Source organism: Euprymna scolopes, chromosome 5, assembly GCF_053919585.1.
Source record: "Euprymna scolopes isolate OS-2025 chromosome 5, ASM5391958v1, whole genome shotgun sequence".
NCBI classification, from domain to species: domain Eukaryota; kingdom Metazoa; phylum Mollusca; class Cephalopoda; order Sepiida; family Sepiolidae; genus Euprymna; species Euprymna scolopes.
The window spans coordinates 72,549,444-72,570,156 of NC_136486.1; positions in this window are offsets into that span (position 1 = coordinate 72,549,444).

The window sequence follows — 20,713 nt, forward strand, 5'->3', positions numbered from 1 at the left end:
TAATGTATTTTATTGCCTATATACTTATTTTTTGTTTTTATTTTTAATGTATTTTATTACCTATATACTTATTTTTTGTTTTTATTTTTAATGTATTTATTGCCTATATACTTATTTTTTGTTTTTATTTTAAATGTATTTTATTAGCTGTATACTTATTTTTTGTTTTTATTTTTAATGTATTTTATTGCCTATATACTTATTTTTTGTTTTTATTTTTAATGTATTTTATTACCTATATACTTATTTTTTGTTTTTATTTTTAATGTATTTATTGCCTATATACTTATTTTTTGTTTTTATTTTAAATGTATTTTATTAGCTGTATACTTATTTTTTGTTTTTATTTGGCGTTTGTAAAAAAAATCATGAATGTGCTTATATTCCAAAAAAGAAAATATCAGTGCACAGTATTGAAAGTGTTTGAGATTCAAAAGTCTGTAACATTTCTACTAACTTCATAAGATGTCATGTGAGAAACTTAATTGAATATCAAGACATTATCTGAAGCGTTTTTATTTTGGTGTAACGTATGTGTTTACAGTGAACCTTAACTTTTAATAAACAGATTGGTATGCAATGACATAGGCTAGGAATCTTAGACAAAATATATATAAATTGGAAAAATGTGTGAACAAATGAAAAAAAAATGATCCGCTCTACTTGATGACATCAAGCACAGTAATATTTTAGTGAAGAAAATATGAAATTGATGTTCAGTGATTAGTTTGGATGAATGAGAAAATGTAATTGTTTGATGCATAAAAAATAACTCATTTGCTGTATTTGATATTAAGCAGCAAAAAAATAGTGATTTGAATATTTAGGAAAACATCAAATCAGATTATGTAAAAAAAAAAGATGAAATTAGAAAATATATATTTTCTGTTTATGAGTTTTGCCAATCAAAATTTTGTGGCAGAAATTGGGTGATTACCATGCAATTTTATTTTGGTAAAATTCTTAAATTATTTCAATGTTTATTATAATTTCTTATTAGTGACTTGTTATCATCAAAATCCGCCCCAAAGAGTGTCCTTTCTTTTATTAGGTATCAGAATAGGTATCCAGATTTCTACTTCTATACAAATATGATATTGTAGTACAGTAAATGTCAAATTGTTTTTCAAGTATTAGTTTGTAACGTTTGTACTGACTTCATCAGATGTCATGTAAGAAACTGAATTCTATGTAAGAAGACTTTATCTGAAGTGTTTTTATTTTGGTATATCATGTGTGATTACACTGTAGTAATTGCGCTGAAAGCATGTTAATTACAAATGACAAAAGTTAAATCAATTTCTGATTCAGCTACACAATATAAACTAAAGGAAATCAAATTTGCAAAATAAAAGCAATATGTAGTTATGGGTTAGTTTGGAGTTAGAATAAAAAGCCAACAAAACAGTTAGTTTGTATTGTGTAGATTGGTCATTTCTGATAGTATTGAGAGTTGTCAATGAAAATCTTAATTTCCGACAAAATACTGAATGTTTCTTGGATACCCATTCGTAAAAAGTACCTTTTTTGGAAAAAAAAAAAAAAAAAAACTCCCCGGATCACCTTCACCACCTTAAAAAAAAAAAAACTTTATTCTTCAAAAAATGTGCACATTGTTAGTGTAAAAAACAGATTCGCACCACTTGATGAAATCAAGCATAGTAATATTTTAGTAAAGAAAATATGAAATTGATTTTCAATAATTAGTTTGAATGAATATCAGAAAATGTAATTGTTTGATGCATAAGAAAGAACTCATCTGCTGAATTTGATATTAAGCAGCAAAATATTTCAAAACATAAAAATGTGAAACATAACATGAATACTCTCCGTTGTCACTTGAAAACATTGACCTTGGTAGGAAGTTTATTAGATACTGAAATTGTGGTCTTGGTATGGTGTGCTTAATATTATTGTATGCAAAATTTAAAAACACAAAAGAGGGTACAATCAATATTGAAAAAGTAACATCTGTCACAGAAAATAGTAATTTATAAATGTCAAAAGAAATATTATTCTGTACTTAAAATGTTAAACTTACTGTTAACAATAATTTAAAATGGTGATCAGGATGAGTCCAACAACTTAGTCCTTGAGCTTTCTTATTGGTCATAGTAAAAAGAAATTGTAGTCTTTCAAGTTTGTTGGTCGCATTGGGATTCTTGGAATGTATCAACAGATTCCTGCATATGAATCTTTGTTAATTCCACACAATACAAAATATATATACAAAACAAAGTAAAGCAAAGTATAGGGTTAGTTGTGTCCTCTAATTATCAACCAAGTATATGTATTGATAAAAAGATAAAAGCAATGGAAATGTTTATTACAATGTATCAATATTAAATTTTTATCATGAACAACAAATCGAAATAATGATAGATATTTTGTGCTTATACGAAACTGGAATCAAGGATTGTCACCTGTGATTTTATATATGTCAATAGTGCATGCCACTACAAATGATATTAGCCAAATTAAGTTTTGTTTATTTCACCCATTATAAAATATATACACAAAATGCAGTAAACAAAGTTTAGGTTTAGTTAATGATAAGTTTAGGTTCGAGAAATAAGCAAAGAAAAGAAAAAAAGATACATTTGTTTATAGTGTGTAAATTGTAAGTTTGTAAATATTTAAAACTATCCACACTGGTATGTGGAAATTCTAGATACCTATTGTTATAAAGTTCCAATTCATGTTTGATATATCACTCTACATGTTCCCTGTTGCACCCCAAAGATGTAAATGATTATCGAGAAAGTGAAATGAAACAGTATTTGAAATAAAATAGAAACAAATGCTGATGTTTACTATATAAAACACTGTGTTCAATGGAATTGAGCCTTATACAATATTGGTGGAATAAAAAAATCCATTTTTTTAATTCAATTTAAGAAATGAGCAAAAAATTGATATTTAAAATATTTGGCATGAAGAAAAAGAAATATAAGATAAAAGGTGATAAAGCAGTAAGAATCATATGCTGAATTCAATTAAAAACAAATATGATTGTCAAAGAAATATCATGAAAATTTTGTAAGTGAAAAAAATTATTTTTTGATATATTTGGTTTCGAAGTATTAAGAAACATGTACAACTTCATTTTAAAGACAAAACGAAAACTGTACTAATGATAATGACAATGGTGAAAGGAAATTGGAAAAAAATGTATCAGAGGTAAAATGTTGGTCACATATACGTTTGTGGGGTATGCATGAAACACGTGTAGAAAATTATATTTTCTGATGCTGAAAGTAAGAAGAGAAACATTGTTAAAAAATGATCTAAAAGGCAATAGTAAAATCCTCATTTTTAGTGTGGGATATGTTGTTTGTTTCAATTGAGAAAGGAAACTTTAATTTATACAATTCGATGTTATAGATCACAAGTTTTATTACAATAAACATTGTGTTCTTTAATTATCAACCAAGTATATTTATTGATAAAAAGAGAATGTAATGGACATGTTTATTATAATTTATCAATATTAAATTGTTATCATGAAAAACCAATGGAAAGCGTGAATGTTATTTGGTGTTTTTAAAAAACAGCTACCAATGATTGTAACCAGTGATATTTGTGTATGCTAACAGTGCAAATGTGGTGGTGAAATGAATTTTTGTTTATTCTTCACAATATAAAATATATACACAAAACTAAAACATAATTTACGGTTAGTTAATGATAAGTTTAGGTTAGAGAATTAAGCAAAATTATAGATACCTATTGTTATAAAGCACCAATTCATGTTTGGTATATCAATCTACATGTTCCTTGTAGCACCCCAGAGGGGTAAATGAGTGTCAACAAAATGAAATAAAACATAGTATTTGAAATAAAATGAAAAAGTGCTTGAAAAGTGAAATATGCTGATGTTTACTATCTAAAACATTGCGTTCAATGCAATTGAAACTTATACTATATTGGTGGACTAAGAATTAAAGAAATAAAATTTAAGAAATTAGCAAAAAATTGATATATAAAATATTTGGCATGAAGAAAAACAAATATAAGACAAAAGGGGAAAAAGCAGTAACAATCATGTGCTGAAGTTCATTGAAAATAAATCGTTTGTCAAAGAAATATAATGAAAATTCTCAGAGTGAAAAAAAAAATGGGATTTTTACAAATCTGGTTTCCAAGTAATAGGAAACATGTACAGCTTCATTTTAACGACAAAATGTAAACTGTAGTAATGGTAATGAGAATGTTGAAGGAAATTGGCAAAAAATTGTTAGTCAAATGTTGATCAAATATTATAAGTTTGTGTGATATGCATGAAACGTTTAGAATATGATCTGCTCTCATGCTGAAAGCAAGTAGAGAAACATTGTGAAAAAATGATGTAAAGCTAAGCTAAGCAAACGACCAGTGAATGGAAATGTTTATTATAATGTATCAAGATGAACATATTATCATGAAAAAGCAAATCGAAATAGTGATAGTTATTTGGTGCTTATACGAAACAGGTATCAAGTATTGTCACCAGTGATTTTATTGATGTTAACAGTGCATGTCACTAAAAATAATGATGGTAGCGAAATTAAGTTTTGTTAATTCTACCCAATATAAAATATATACGCAAAACAAAGTAAACAAAGTTACGGGTTAGTTAATGATAAGTTTAGGTTCGAGAAATAAGCAAAGGAAAAGAAAAAAAAGGTACATGTGTTTATATTGTGTAAAATGTTAGTCTGTAAATATTTCAAACTATCAACACTGGTATGTGTAAATCCTAGATACCTATTGTCATAAAGTACCACTTCTTGTTTGATATATCACTCTACATGTTCCCTGCAGCATCCCAGAGAGTTAAATGAGTGTCCACAAAATGAAATAAAACATAGTACTGGAAATAAAATAAAATAAGAATATGTCTGAAAAGAAATAAATGCTGTTTACTATATAAAAAGTTGTTTTCAAGTGTCAAATGGAATTGAATCTTATACAATGTTGGTGGATTATGAAATTGCATGAATGAAATAACATTGGAGAAATAAGAAAAAAGTTTATATATACAATATTTACAAATGTAAGATAAAAGGTGAAGAAGGGCCAAATCCGAGATCTATAAATCGTAAATTTTCAAAGTGAAAACAGATATTTTTTTTTTTTTTTTTAGATCTGCTTTCCAAGTAATAGTAACCATGTACAGCTTCATTTTAAATGAAAACTGTACTAATGATAATGTTCATGGTGAAAGGAAATTGGAAAAAAATTAAAAATGTCAGAGGTAAAATGTTTGTGTGGTATGCATGAAACACGTGTAGAAAATGATCTCATGCTGAAAGTAAGAGAAACATAGCTAAAAAATTATGTAAACGCAATAGTAAAATCCTCATTTTTAGGAACATAGTGTGGGGTATGTTGTTTGTTTCAATTGAGAAAGGAAAGTTTAATTTTTAGAATTGGATGTTATAGATCACAAGTTTTATTACAATAAACATTGTGTTCTCTAATTATCAACCAAGTATATTTATTGATAAAAAAAGAAAAGTAATGGACATGTTTATTATAATTTATCAATATTAAATTGTTATCATGAAAAACCAATGGAAAGCGTGTTGGTTATTTCGTGTTCATAAGAAAAAACATCATGGGTTGTCACCAGTGATTTTATGTATGCTAACATTTCGCTGCAAATGTGGTAGCTAAATGTCTTTTTGGTTATTCTACACAAAATAAAATATATACACAAAACAAAGTAAAAGAAATGTCAGGGTTAGTTAATGATAAGCTTAGTACCAAGAAATAAGCACAGAATAAGGAAAAGAAAGATACATTTGTTGATATTGTGTCGATTGGTGAATTTGTTGGTTCATTTTGTTTTATGACATATCAACACTATATCATGCCCAATCTAGTGACATTTTTTTTTCCTAGAATATATTTGTTTATTTAATGTTGGTTTCTATTTAACTCATAATTGGGACCCTAACAGGTACTACTACTCCAGATCAGAGTGGACCTGGTAGCAATAGCAATTAAATGGTGGCTTCACACTTCACAAAGCCCCATGTTTGGATACAGTTTATGGTCATATCCAGGACCTGGTGAATTTGTAAATAATTGAAACGATCAACACTGGCGAGTTAGAATTCTACATACCTATTGTTATAAAGTACCAATTTATGTTTTACATATCACTCCACAACGTTGCTGCAGAATCCAGACAGTTGAAAGAGTCTCAAGAAACTGAAAAGCTATTTAGTACTCTTAAATAAAATAACATGCATAAAGAAATCCTAATATAAGACAATAGATGAAAAAGCAATAAAAATTTTGTGTGGAATCAAGTGAAAACAGTTTCTTTGTCAAAGAAATTGCATGAAGATTCTCAGAGACTTTTCCTTCCTCGTTCCCTTCCCTTTTGGTGGAAGGAAACTTTCACAATGGCTCAGAAGGTGGGCTGAGCACACTTCCTACAAAGGTGGGATGGGTAAATTTCTTTTTCATTTGGTTGCCTGGAGGACAGGCTTAGGCCCCCCCCCAAAAAAAAACGTTGGAGCCAGGGAACTTCTCCTCCCAGAAGGGGGAGGGGGGCCCGGGAAGGCTTATCTTCCCATATTTTTTGTTTTGTGTAAGGTTGATCTCTTTCCAAAGGGAGTAAGAGGATATCCCTCTCTTAGGAGGAGAGCGAAGGCTCCCTGGGCCTCCCATCCTCCTTCTGAGAGAAGTTCCCCGGCTTCCACATTCATTGCTCAGCCCGCCGTCCAGGCAATCAGAGTCTGATTGTCTGCCGTATATAAAAAGGCGATTTTAGCTTGTCAGGCGGTATGCTCTGCGTAGACCATTTTTCTTCCACCTGTTGACCTTCCCTCCCTGTCATACAATACGCTTAAACAGGATATTTTAATTTATGCAGATTCCATATAGACTTTTAGTTTCCCAGGGTGTATACCCTCCGTTGACCATTTATGTTTAAGAGTTTTCCTTGCCCCTTCTCTGCCCCAGAATGGGAAGGGAGCTCTTTCCCACTGTATGGGGGGGGGCGGCTTTCTTTTATGGTTATGTGGGGAGCCTTACCTTTACCCCCCTTAAGGTGGTAGGTCTTTTTTGTAAAATTGTTAGTCAAATGTTGATCAAATATTATAAGTTTTTGTGATATGCATGAAACATGTGCAGAATATGATCTGCTCTCATGGTGAAAGCAAGTAGAGAAACATTGTGAAAAAATGATGTAAACCTAAGCTAAGCAAACGACCAGTCAATGGAAATGTTTATTATAATGTATCAACAATAACACATTATCATAGTTATTTGGTGCTTATACGAAACAGGTATCAGGGATTGTCACCAGTGATTTTATTTATGTTAACAGTGCATGTCACTACAAATAATGATGGTAGCGAAATTAAGTTTTGTTTATTCTACCTAATATAAAGTATATACACAAAACAAAGTAAACATCTGCTGAATATTAAGCAGCAAAATATTTTAAAACATAAAAATGTGAAACATAACATGAATACTCTCCATTGTCACTTGAAAACATTGGTCTTGGTAGGCAGTTTATTAGATGCTGAAATAGTGGTCTTGGTATGGTGTGCTTAATATTATTGTATGCAAAATTTAAAAACACAAAAGAGGGTACAATCAATATTGAAAAAGTAACATCTGTCACAGAAAATAGTAATTTATAAATATCAAAAGGAATATTATTCTGTACTTAAAATGTTAAACTTACTGTTAACAATAATTTAAAATGGTGATCAGGATGAGTCCAACAACTTAGTCCTTGAGCTTTCTTATTGGTCATAGTAAAAAGAAATTGTAGTCTTTCAAGTTTGTTGGTCGCATTGGGATTCTTGGAATGTATCAACAGATTCCTGCATATGAATCTTTGTAAATTCCACACAATACAAAATATATATACAAAACAAAGTAAAGCATAGTATAGGGTTAGTTGTGTCCTCTAATTATCAACCAACTATTGCTAAAAAGAGAAAAGCACTGGAAATGTTTCTTATAATGTATCAATATTGAATTGTTCTCATGAAACACAAATCGAAATAGTGATAGTTATTTGGCGCTTATAAGAAACAGGTATCAGGGATTTTGGTGTATCAGATGTTTTTACAGTGAACTTAACTTTCAAGAAACAAATTGGTATGCAATGACATAGGCTAAGAATCTTAGACAAAATATATTCAAATGAAAAAAAATGTTGAACACTTATAACTTTGTATGGACTCTCAAAAACATTTGTAAAAAATGTGTAAACAAATGTAAAAAAAAATGATCCGCTCTACTTGATGACATCAAGCACAGTAATATTTTAGTGAAGACAATATGAAATTGATGTTCAGTGATTAGTTTGGATGAATGAGAAAATGTAATTGTTTGATGCATAAAAATAACTCATTTGCTGTATTTGATATTAAGCAGCAAAATATAGTGATTTGAATATTTAGGAAAACATCAAACCAGATTATGTAAAAAAAAAAAGATGAAATTAGAAAATATATATTTTATGCTTATGAGTTTTGCCAATTAAAATTTTGTGGCAGAAATTGGGTGATTACCAAGTAATTTTATTTTGGTAAAATTCTTAAATTATTTCAATGTTTATTATAATTTCTTATTAGTGACTTGTTATCATCAAAATCCGCCCCAAAGAGTGTCCTTTCTTTTATTAGGTATCAGAATAGGTATCCAGATTTCTACTTCTATACAAATGTGATATTGTAGTACAGTAAATGTCAAATTGTTTTTCAAGTATTAGTTTGTAACGTTTGTACTGACTTCATCAGATGTCATGTAAGGAACTGAATTCTATTTAAGACTTTATCTGAAGTGTTTTTATTTTGGTATATCATGTGTGATTACACTGTAGTAATTGCGCTGATAGCATGTTAACTACAAATGACAAAAGATAAATCAATTTCTGATTCAGCTACACAATATAAACTAAAGGAAATCAAATTTGCAAAATAAAAGAAAAATGTAGTTATGGGTTAGTTTGGAGTTAGAATAAAAAGCCAACAAAACAGTTAGTTTATATTGTGTAGACTGTTTAATTAACTTTGTTCATTTCTGATAGTATTGAGAGTGGTCAATGAAAATCTTAATTTCTGACAAAATACTGTAATTTTCTTGGATACCCATTCGTAAAAAGTACCTTTTTTGTGAAAAAAAAAAACACTCCCCAGATCACCTTCACCACCTAAAACACAAAAACAAAAATATCTTTATTCTTCAAATATTGTGGTTGACTGGAGGACGGGCTGAGCACTCCCAAAAAGGTAGGAGCCGGGGAACTTCTCCTCCCAGAAAGGGGGCCCGGGAAGGCTTCCCTGTCCCCATATTTTTTTTTTTTTTGTGTAAGGTTGATCTCTTTCGGAATGGAGTAAGCAGAACCGACAGGGGGGGGGGTCAATCAACCATACAAAAGGATATCTATCTCTTAGTTGAAAGAGGGAAGGTCTCCCTGTCCTCCCATACCCCTTCTGAGAGAAGTTTCCCCAGCTCTCAGCTTTGGGGGGGGGGGGTAGGAGGGCTTAGCCCGCCCTCAAGGCAAATAGTCTGACTGTCTGCCTTATATAAAAAGGCGATTTTAGCTGGTCAGGTGGTATGACCTGCATTGACTATTTTTCCTCCACCTGTTGACCTTCCTTAATATTTATTTTTAATAATAAACACATTTTATTTTAATATTAATATTTATTTGTAATAATAAACACATTATATTATTTTAAATATTAATATTTATTTTTAATAATAAACACATATTATTATAAATATTAATATTTATATATAATAATAAACACATTTTATTCTACTTTAAATATTAATATTTATTTTTAATAATAAAAACAATTTTATTTGAATATTAATATGTATTTTTAATAATAAACTCATTTTTATTTTAATAATTATTTTTAATACTAACTCATTTTATTATTGTAAATGTTAATATTTATTTTTAATAATTATTGTTATTTAATAATAATATCTTCTATTTTTTTACTGTTTATGTCTAACTTTTATCGACTTTTTCTTTTTTAATAGCATATTCTTTAAATGAATAGAAAAATAATTTCCCAAATTTTAGACCCCGGTTATTTGGCTGATAGTCGATAAAAATGATTAAAAGAGAGATTCATGAACATTAACGTTGTCATATAAAAAGAAAATGCTAATAAGAAGTGTTTTTAATCAATGTAACATATTTATTCAACTCTGTCATATTCATATATTTGTTTGATGACAACTTTTTCGAATCTGTGTACAGCGTCGAAGAGTTTTATTATAAATAAAAGAGTTTAGTTTGTTGAACTTAATGGACTTTTTTGTTGTATCTATTAACTGTTTATTCTTTTTATCAAACAAAAAGAGAATTTTTATATTGACATGTGATGGACTGTTTTTCTAACATCGAAATTTTAAAATTAGTTTTATTTAAAAAAAAAAAAAAACTCGCCATTAGTGGACGGTCAAAAGACAAATATATAACAAATAAATGTTAGGAAAGGCAAGATAAGTTACTTTTCTATCCAACTGGATATATTTTTTGTGTTTTTATTCAATGTAAGATATTTATTCAGCTCGAAAAACATACAGTGTTTACCGATGTATTCGAAAAATGCCACCAGTTGTTTACATAGCCATTTGCCGGAAGTGACGGTTTTTTTTTATATAAGTTTTATTCAAACAGGCTTTAAGTTCAAATTAATGGACTTTTTTTTATACTTCCAAAATAAACTATTACAGTCGTTTAAAACATAATAGAAGTATTATTTTTTATTTTTTAAAAACAATGTTTACAAAATGTCTATGCGCGTTTCTTCCGGCCGGCTGCGAATAGCATAAATAAATAACTGTTGCCAGAATTTATCGCATTTTTATTTTTTAAAACGAATAGAAAAATAATTTCCCATGAAAAAAAAAAAGAAAATGCTATTAAATATAATAAAAATTACTGAGATAAAAATATAAAAAAATACGTACGTAACAACAAAAACACACCGAAGAAAGTGTGTGTGTGAGAGAGAGAGAGAGAGAGAGAGAGAGAGAGAGAGAGAGGGAGGGAGGGAAGAGGAAGCGGTGTATGTTGAATTTTGTTCCTTTTCGAAGCAGCACAAAAAGTAAGTGTTTCCATAGTAACCAAACCGTGACGTCACGTCACGTGACATGACTAAGCGTTTTTAAACGAATAGAAAAATAGAAAGAGGGTGATAGAGAAAGTGAGAGAGAGAGAGTAAGTGTGAGAGAGAGAGAGACGGTGTTGGTTTTACTCCCCCCCTTCCAGCTTAAGAGGTATGAGGTCACGTGGTAATATACAAAATGGCTAATTATTTTACATTACAAAAATATTACGATATTTTTATAATCGTCTAATATTTTGAAAGGTGAATTTTTTTATTCCCGTACATTTTTTCCTGACATTTTTCGTTAAAACTCTTGTATAAATAATATTTTTAACCAGGTAATAACGATGGAAACATTGGCATAAAGTAAAAAAAAAGATATAACTGAGCCGAAGAGAAAAATGCAAAAGTATCGGAGAAAGATTTTTTTATTAACAATTGTTCGCCATTAGTGGACGTTGACGTCACGTCACGTGACATGACTAAGCTTTTTTTTTTTTACGTATTAATTACATTGGATCATTCAAGAATTACGTAATAAAAAGCATTACAATGACAGTTTTTTTTGGGACCCCCTTGGAGATAACTGATACGTTTACCCCTTTCTCCTCGTCAGTTTGACGTGAAATTTCGATATTTGTCATCCGGGACACGGGGCTTCGATATGATACCAAATTTATCAAGTCTGGTTGTGTCTTTCAAAAGTTTTAGCGTTACATACAAACATACAAACTCACAGACATTTGGGATTTATATATATAGACTAGCAGGGCTACCCGGCGTTGCTCGGGACCGTATAAACAATGAAAAAACAAAAGCAGATATTGAACATATGTTTTATTCTTAGGGGAGACGAATCTTTCATCTCTATGTATTATTTGTTTTATCTACCCCCGGACTGGTATTGTTCATGTTTTATCCCTAGCATAGGTAATTTACAGCATGTATATGAAATTGTTTTACCTTAGGGAGAAGAGAACAGGTAATATACAACATAATGTGTCTATATTACATCCCTGGCAACGCCTAGAAACCAGCTAGAACATGTATTTCAGTCAATCTTTATTACATCCTGGGCTATGCCGGGAAACCAGCTAATCTCTATTTAGTGACTTGACCACCAAAATACCTCCCTAAGTGTGTCCTTTCTTTTGAACTTATTAGATATAGGTATCTAGAAATGTGTGTGAAATTTTGTTGAATGCATTGTTCACTATGATTTTCTTATTGTTCTACACAATATCAACTGTAGCGAAATAAAACAGTAAACTTAGTGTAGTGTTAGAATAAAGAGCAAAGGAAAAAATTAGAATCATATTCTGTAATTGCAAATCTAAATTTGCTAGCGTGTACCAGTATTTGCCAGGTTGTGGAAATTTGGAATTTATAACGTATGTAGTGGCCTTTTCCTAGATACCTATTGCTAAAAATTATACTTTCATTTTGTTAGAAAAATCTCTCTTCGGATGCCCTGCATCATCCAAAATAAAAACAAATATTTTTATAATTGTTTCAGTACATTGCTACACATTGTGAAATTTGTTGACGTTTGTAAAAAAAAATCATGAATGTGCTTATATTCCAAAAAAGAAAATATCAGTGCACAGTATTGAAAGTGTTTGAGATTCAAAAGTCTGTAACATTTCTACTAACTTCATAAGATGTCATGTGAGAAACTTAATTGAATATCAAGACATTATCTGAAGCGTTTTTATTTTGGTGTAACGTATGTGTTTACAGTGAACCGTAACTTTTAATAAACAGCTTGGTATGCAATGACATAGGCTAAGAATCTTAGACAAAATATATATAAATTGGAAAAATGTGTGAACAAATGAAAAAAAAATGATCCGCTCCACTTGATGACATCAAGCACAGTAATATTTTAGTGAAGAAAATATGAAATTGATGTTCAGTGATTAGTTTGGATGAATGAGAAAATGTAATTGTTTGATGCATAAAAAATAACTCATTTGCTGTATTTGATATTAAGCAGCAAAATATAGTGATTTGAATATTAAGGAAAACATCAAATCAGATTATATAAAAAAAAAGATGAAATTAGAAAATATATATTTTCTGTTTATGAGTTTTGCCAATCAAAATTTTGTGGCAGAAATTGGGTGATTACCATGCAATTTTATTTTGATAAAATTCTTAAATTATTTCAATGTTTATTATAATTTCTTATTAGTGACTTGTTATCATCAAAATCCGCCCCAAAGAGTGTCCTTTCTTTTATTAGGTATCAGAATAGGTATCCAGATTTCTACTTCTATACAAATGTGATATTTCGGATCTGTAGATAAACAATTTGTTGCATATATAAGCTGAGAATTGTTCTCTCTCATTCTCTCTCTCACACACCCACACATTCTCACTTTTATAGATATAATAGATAAATTATGCTAGATATATTTCCATGTGACTGAATAATCTATATACAAATTTTCAAATCTGTAGATAAAAAATTTGTTGAGTATATAGGTTGAGAATTGTTCTCTCTCTCTCTCTCTCCTCTCACGCATGCTCACTTTTATAGATATAATAGATAGATTATGCTAGATATATTTCCATATGTCTGAATACACTATATAAAAATTTTCTAATCTGTAGATAAAAATTTGTTGAATATAAAGGGTGAGAATTGTTCTTACTCTCTCTCTCTCACACACAGACATATTCTCACTTTTATAGACATAATAGATAGATTATGCTAGATATATTTCCATATGTCTGAATACCCTATATACAAATTATCTAATCTGTAGATAAAAAATTTGTTGATTATATAGGTTGAGAATTGCTCTCTCTCTCACAGACACACACATTTTCACTTTTGTAGATATAATAGATAGATTATGCTAGATATATTTCCATATGTATGAATACCCTTTATAACAAATTTAAAATCTGTAGATAAAAAATTTGTTGAATATATAGGTTAAGAATTGTTCTCTCTCTCTCTCTACCTCACACACACCCACACACACAAACATTCTGACTTTTATAGATATAATAGATAGATTATGCTAGATATATTCCATATGTCTGAATACCCTATATACAAATTTTCTAATCTGTAGATAAAAAATTTGTTGAATATTTTCAACCCTTATCCTCGAGTGGCGTCTGGGCCTTGATAAGTAGTAATGCGTATTTAGCAAAATATAAATATATATATATATAACAAATTTACTGAATTTCCATTACTAACGATTACTGTATTGTCCAATTGACTACTGCGCTTTTCAACCCTTATCCTCGAGTGGCCTCTGGGCCTTGAGAAGTAGTAATTACTAACGATTACTATATTGACCAATGGACTACTGCACTTTTTAACCCTTATCCTCGGGTGGCCTCTGGGCCTTATTGTCCAATTGACTACTGTGGACTTTTTAACTCTTATGCTCGAGTGGCCTCTGGGCCTTGATAAGTGGAAATGACCAAGTAACAAAAAATAGGTATATAACAAATTTACTGAATTTCCATTACTAACGATTACTATATTGTCCAATTGACTACTGTGCACTTTTCAATCCTTATCCTCGAGTGGCCTCTGGGCCTTGATAAATGGTAATGCGTATGTAACAAAATATACATATATATAACAAATTTACTGAATTTCCATTACTAACGATTACTATATTGTCCAATTGACTACTGCACTTTTAAACGCTTATCCTCGAGTGGCCTCTGGGCCTTGATAAGTGGTAATACCATCGAGTGGCCTCTGGGCCTTAATAAGTGGTTGTGCCTAAGTAACAAAAAATAGGTATATTACAAATATCCCGCATTTCCATTACAACCGACTACTACGGTGCACTTTTCAATCCTTATCCTCGAGTGGCCTGTGGGCTTTGATAAGTGGTAATGCGTATTTAACAAAATATTAATATATATATAACAAATTTACTGAATTTCCATTACTAACAATTACTATATTTTGTCCAATTGACTACTGCACTTTTCAACACTTATCCTCTAGTGGCCTCTGGGCCTTGATAAGTGGTAATGCCTATCTAAACAAAATATAAATATATATATAACAAATTTCCCGACTTTCCATTACTAACGATTACTATGTTGTCCAATTAACTACTGCCATTTTCAACCCTTATCCTCGGGTGGCCTCTGGGCCTTATTGTCCAATTGACTACTGTGCACATTTAACTCTTATCCTCGAGATGTATCTGGGCCTTGATAAGTGGAAATGCCTAAGTAACAAAAAAATAGATATATAACAAATTTCCCAAATTTGACTACTGTGCACTTTTCAACTCTTATCCTCGAGTGGCCTCTGGGCCTTGATAAGTGGTCATATATATTTTTTACAAAATAAAAAAAAAGGTTGGAGTCGCTGAATAACTCATCCTCCCGTTAAAGCGGTTCCATCCTCTTTCCCCAATTTGACTACTGTGCACTTTTCAACTCTCGTCCTCGAGTGGACTATGGGCCTTGATAAGTGGTAATACATATTTTATGAAAAATATATATATATATATATATATATATATATATAACAAAATAGGTTGGAGTTGCTGAATAACTCATCCTCCTGTTAAAGCGGTTCCATCCTCTTTCCCAAATTTGACTACTGTGGACTTTTTAACTCTCATCCTCGAGTGGCCTATGGGCCTTGATAAGTGGTAATACATATTTTTTTATAAATATATATATATATATACCAAAACAGGTGTGAGTCGCTGAATAATTCATCCTTCTATTAAAGCGATTAAATCCTCTTTCCCAAATTTGACTACTGTGCACTTTTAAACTCTCATCCTCGTGTGGCCTATGGGCCTTGATAAGTGGTAATATATAGTTTGTACAAAATATATATATATATATATATATATATATATATATATAACAAAATAGGTTGGAGTCGCTGAATCACTCATCCTCCCGTTAAAGCGGTTCCATCCTCTTTCCCGAATTTGACTAATGTGCACTTTTCAACTCTTATCCTCGAGTAGCCTATGGGCCTTGATAAGTGGTAATATATTTTTGTTATAAATATATATATATATATATATATATATATATATAAAAAATAGGTTGGAGTCGCTGAATAACTCATCCTCCCGTTAAAGCGGTTCCATCCTCTTTCCCGAATTTTACTACTATGCACTTTTCAACTCTCATCCTCGAGTGGCCTATTGTCCTTGATAAGTGGTAATATATATTTTTTAATAAAAGTATATATATATATATATATAAAAAAATAGGTTGGAGTTGCTGAATAACTCATCCTCCCGTTAAAGCGGTTCCATCCTCTTTACCGTATTTTTTATACAGTGCACTATTCAACTCTCATCCTCGAGTGGCCTATTGTCCTTGATAAGTGGTAATATATATTTTTTAATAAATATAGATATAAATATATATATAAAAAAACAGGTTGGAGTCGCTGAATAACTCATCCTCCCGTGAAAGCGGTTCCATCCTCTTTCCCGAATTTGACTACTGTGCACTTTTCAACTCTAATCCTCGAGTGTCCTATGGGCCTTGATAAGTAGTAATATATATTTTTTACAAAAATATATACATACATATATATAACAAAATAGGTTGGAGTCACTGAATAATTCATCCTCCTCTTAAAGCGGTTCCATCATCTTTGCCGAATTTGACTACTGTGCACTTTTAAACTCTCATCCTCGTGTGGCCTATGGGCCTTGATAAGTGGTAATATATATTTAAAAATAAATATAGATATAAATATATATATACCAAAATAGGTTGGAGTCGCTGAATAACTCATCCTCCCGTTAAAGCGGTTCCATCCTCTTTCCCAGATTTGACTGCTGTGCACTTTTCAACTCTAATCCTCGAGTGTCCTATGGGCCTTGATAAGTAGTAATATATATTTTTTACAAAAATATATACATACATATATGTAACAAAATAGGTTGGAGTCACTGAATAATTCATCCTCCTCTTAAAGCGGTTCCGTCATCTTTGCCGAATTTGACTACTGTGCACTTTTAAACTTTCATCCTCGAGTGGCCTATAGGCCTTGATAAGTGGTAATAGTTTGTACAATAGTTTGTACAATATATATATCTATATATATATATTACAAAATAGGTAAGAGAGAGAGAAGAGGGTGAGAGAGAGAGAAGAGAAAGAGGTAGAGAGAGAAGAGGGTGAGAGAGAGCAGAGAAGAGGGTGAGAGAGAGCAGAGAAAGAGGGTGAGAGAGAAAGAGGGTGAGAGAAGTGAAAGAGGTAGAGAGAGAAGAGGGTAAGAGAGAAAGAGGGTGAGAGAGAGAAGAGGGTGAGAGAGAGAGAGGTAGTGAGAGAGAGAGATAAGAGAAAGAGGTAGAGAGAGAGAGAAGAGGGTAAGACAGAGAGAGAGAGGGGTAGTGAGAGAGAGAGATAAGAGAAAGAGGTAGAGAGAGAGAGAGAAGAGGGTGAGGGAGAAAGAAGAGGGTGAGAGAGAGAGAGAAGAGGGTGAGGGAGAAAGAAGAGGGTGAGAGAGAGCAGAGGGAGAGAGAGAGAAGAGAAATAGGTAGAGAGAGAGAGATGAAGGTGAGAGAGAGCAGGGAAAGAGGGTGATAGAGAAGAGAAAGAGGTAGAGAGAGAGAGAGAGAAGGGTGAGAGAGAGCAGAAAAAGAGGGTGAGAGAGAGAGAAAGAGGGTCAGAGAGAGAGAGAAGAGAAGAGAAAAAGGTGTACACAGAGAGTGAGAGAGAGAAGAGGGTAAGAGAGAGAGAGAGAAGAGGTTGAGAGAGAGAGAGATAAGAGAAAGAGGTAGAGAGAGAGAAGCGGGTGAGAGAGAGAAGAGGGTGCGAGAGAGAAGAGAAAGAGGTAGAGAGAGAGAAGCGGGTGAGAGAGAGAGAAGAGGGTGCGAGAGAGAAGAGAAAAAGGTAGAGAGAGAGAAGAGGGTGAGAGAGAGAGAAAGAGGATGAGAGAGAGAAGAGAAAGAGAGAGAGAGAAGAGGGTGATAGAGAAAGAGAGTGAGAGAGAGAAGAGAAAGAGAGAGAGAGAGAGAGAAAGAGGGTGAGAGAAGAGGGTAAATGTGCATCTTTTTTTATAGTAGGTAATGCTTGGGAGACTGTGCACATTGCCTCCTCCCCCCTCCCCCCTATAAACGCGGTTCCATTCATAAGAAAACAAACTCGTATAAAAGTAATTTTCGTGTATTTAAGCGGCCTTATACTGATAGCCACCCCTCCCCCTTCCAGTTTAACAGAGTTAGGAGGTAAAAACAAAATGGCTAAAGCCTTGTTTACATGGTAAACTATAGCAAAGAGCATAGTCATCTTTCTTCGCCGGTAAAAAACTTCAAGCAAAAATAAAAACATTTTCCCTACGTCAATTTTTATGTAATTTTGGGATTCTTCTTTTTGAAGTGCGATAAATCCGTTGGTAATAACGGTTCGACTCTTAAACTAATATTTAACTGTGTTATAGTATCAATGATACTCCTCGCAGGCAGCTTTAATGTACGTCAGAGGCTCAGCGTAGCCGACATTTTACTGAGCTGACGTCACGTCACGTGACAGCTAATGAATAATGTTAAAATGACAGGTTTTTTGGGGGGCCCCCCTGGGAGAAAAATGATCAGTTAACCCCCTTCTAGTTGTCCGTTTGACGTGAAATTTCGATATTTGTCATCCGGGTGATCAAGGTGCAATATGCTACCTAATTTGTCAACTTTGGTTGTGTCTGTCAAAAGTTTTAGCGTTACAAACAAACATACATACATACATACATACACACCGATTTTTGCCTTTTATATATATAGAAGAAGAAGATGTATTTATTGCCTATATACTTATTTTTTGTTTTTATTTTTAATGTATTTATTGCCTATATACTTATTTTTTGTTTTTATTTTTAATGTATTTTATTGCCTATATACTTATTTTTTGTTTTTATTTTTAATGTATTTATTGCCTATATACTTATTTTTTGTTTTTATTTTTAATGTATTTATTGCCTATATACTTATTTTTTGTTTTTATTTTTAATGTATTTTATTGCCTATAAACTTATTTTTTGTTTTTATTTTTAATGTATTTATTGCCTATATACTTATTTTTTGTTTTTATTTTTAATGTATTTATTGCCTATATACTTATTTTTTGTTTTTATTTTTAATGTATTTATTGCCTATATACTTATTTTTTGTTTTTATTTTTAATGTATTTATTGCCTATATACTTATTTTTTGTTTTTATTTTTAATGTATTTTATTGCCTATATACTTATTTTTTGTTTTTATTTTTAATGTATTTATTGCCTATATACTTATTTTTTGTTTTTATTTTTAATGTATTTATTGCCTATATACTTATTTTTTGTTTTTATTTTTAATGTATTTTATTGCCTATAAACTTATTTTTTGTTTTTATTTTTAATGTATTTATTGCCTATATACTTATTTTTTGTTTTTATTTTTAATGTATTTATTGCCTATATACTTATTTTTTGTTTTTATTTTTAATGTATTTATTGCCTATATACTTATTTTTTGTTTTTATTTTTAATGTATTTATTGCCTATATACTTATTTTTTGTTTTTATTTTTAATGTATTTATTGCCTATACACTTATTTTTTGTTTTTATTTTTAATGTATTTTATTGCCTATGTACTTATTTTTTGTTTTTATTTTTAATGTATTTATTGCCTATATACTTTTTTTTTGTTTTTATTTTAATGTATTTATTGCCTATATACTTATTTTTTGTTTTTATTTTAATGTATTTATTGCCTATATACTTATTTTTTGTTTTTATTTTTAATGTATTTTATTGCTTATATACTTATTTTTTGTTTTTATTTTTAATGTATTTATTGCCTATATACTTATTTTTTGTTTTTATTTTTAATGTATTTATTACATATATACTTATTTTTTGTTTTTATTTTTAATGTATTTATTGCCTATATACTTATTTTTTGTTTTTATTTTTAATGTATTTATTGCCTATATACTTTTTTTTTTTTTTAATGTATTTATTGCCTATATACTTATTTTTTGTTTTTATTTTTAATGTATTTTATTGCCTATATACTTATTTTTTGTTTTTATTTTTAATGTATTTATTGCCTATATACTTATTTTTTGTTTTTATTTTTAATGTATTTATTGCCTATATACTTATTTTTTGTTTTTATTTTTAATGTATTTATTGCCTATATACTTATTTTTTGTTTTTATTTTTAATGTATTTATTGCCTATATACTTATTTTTTGTTTTTATTTTTAATGTATTTTATTGCCTATAAACTTATTTTTTGTTTTTATTTTTAATGTATTTATTGCCTATATACTTATTTTTTGTTTTTATTTTTAATGTATTTATTGCCTATATACTTATTTTTTGTTTTTATTTTTAATGTATTTATTGCCTATATACTTATTTTTTGTTTTTATTTTTAATGTATTTATTGCCTATATACTTATTTTTTGTTTTTATTTTTAATGTATTTATTGCCTATACACTTATTTTTTGTTTTTATTTTTAATGTATTTTATTGCCTATGTACTTATTTTTTGTTTTTATTTTTAATGTATTTATTGCCTATATACTTTTTTTTTGTTTTTATTTTAATGTATTTATTGCCTATATACTTATTTTTTGTTTTTATTTTAATGTATTTATTGC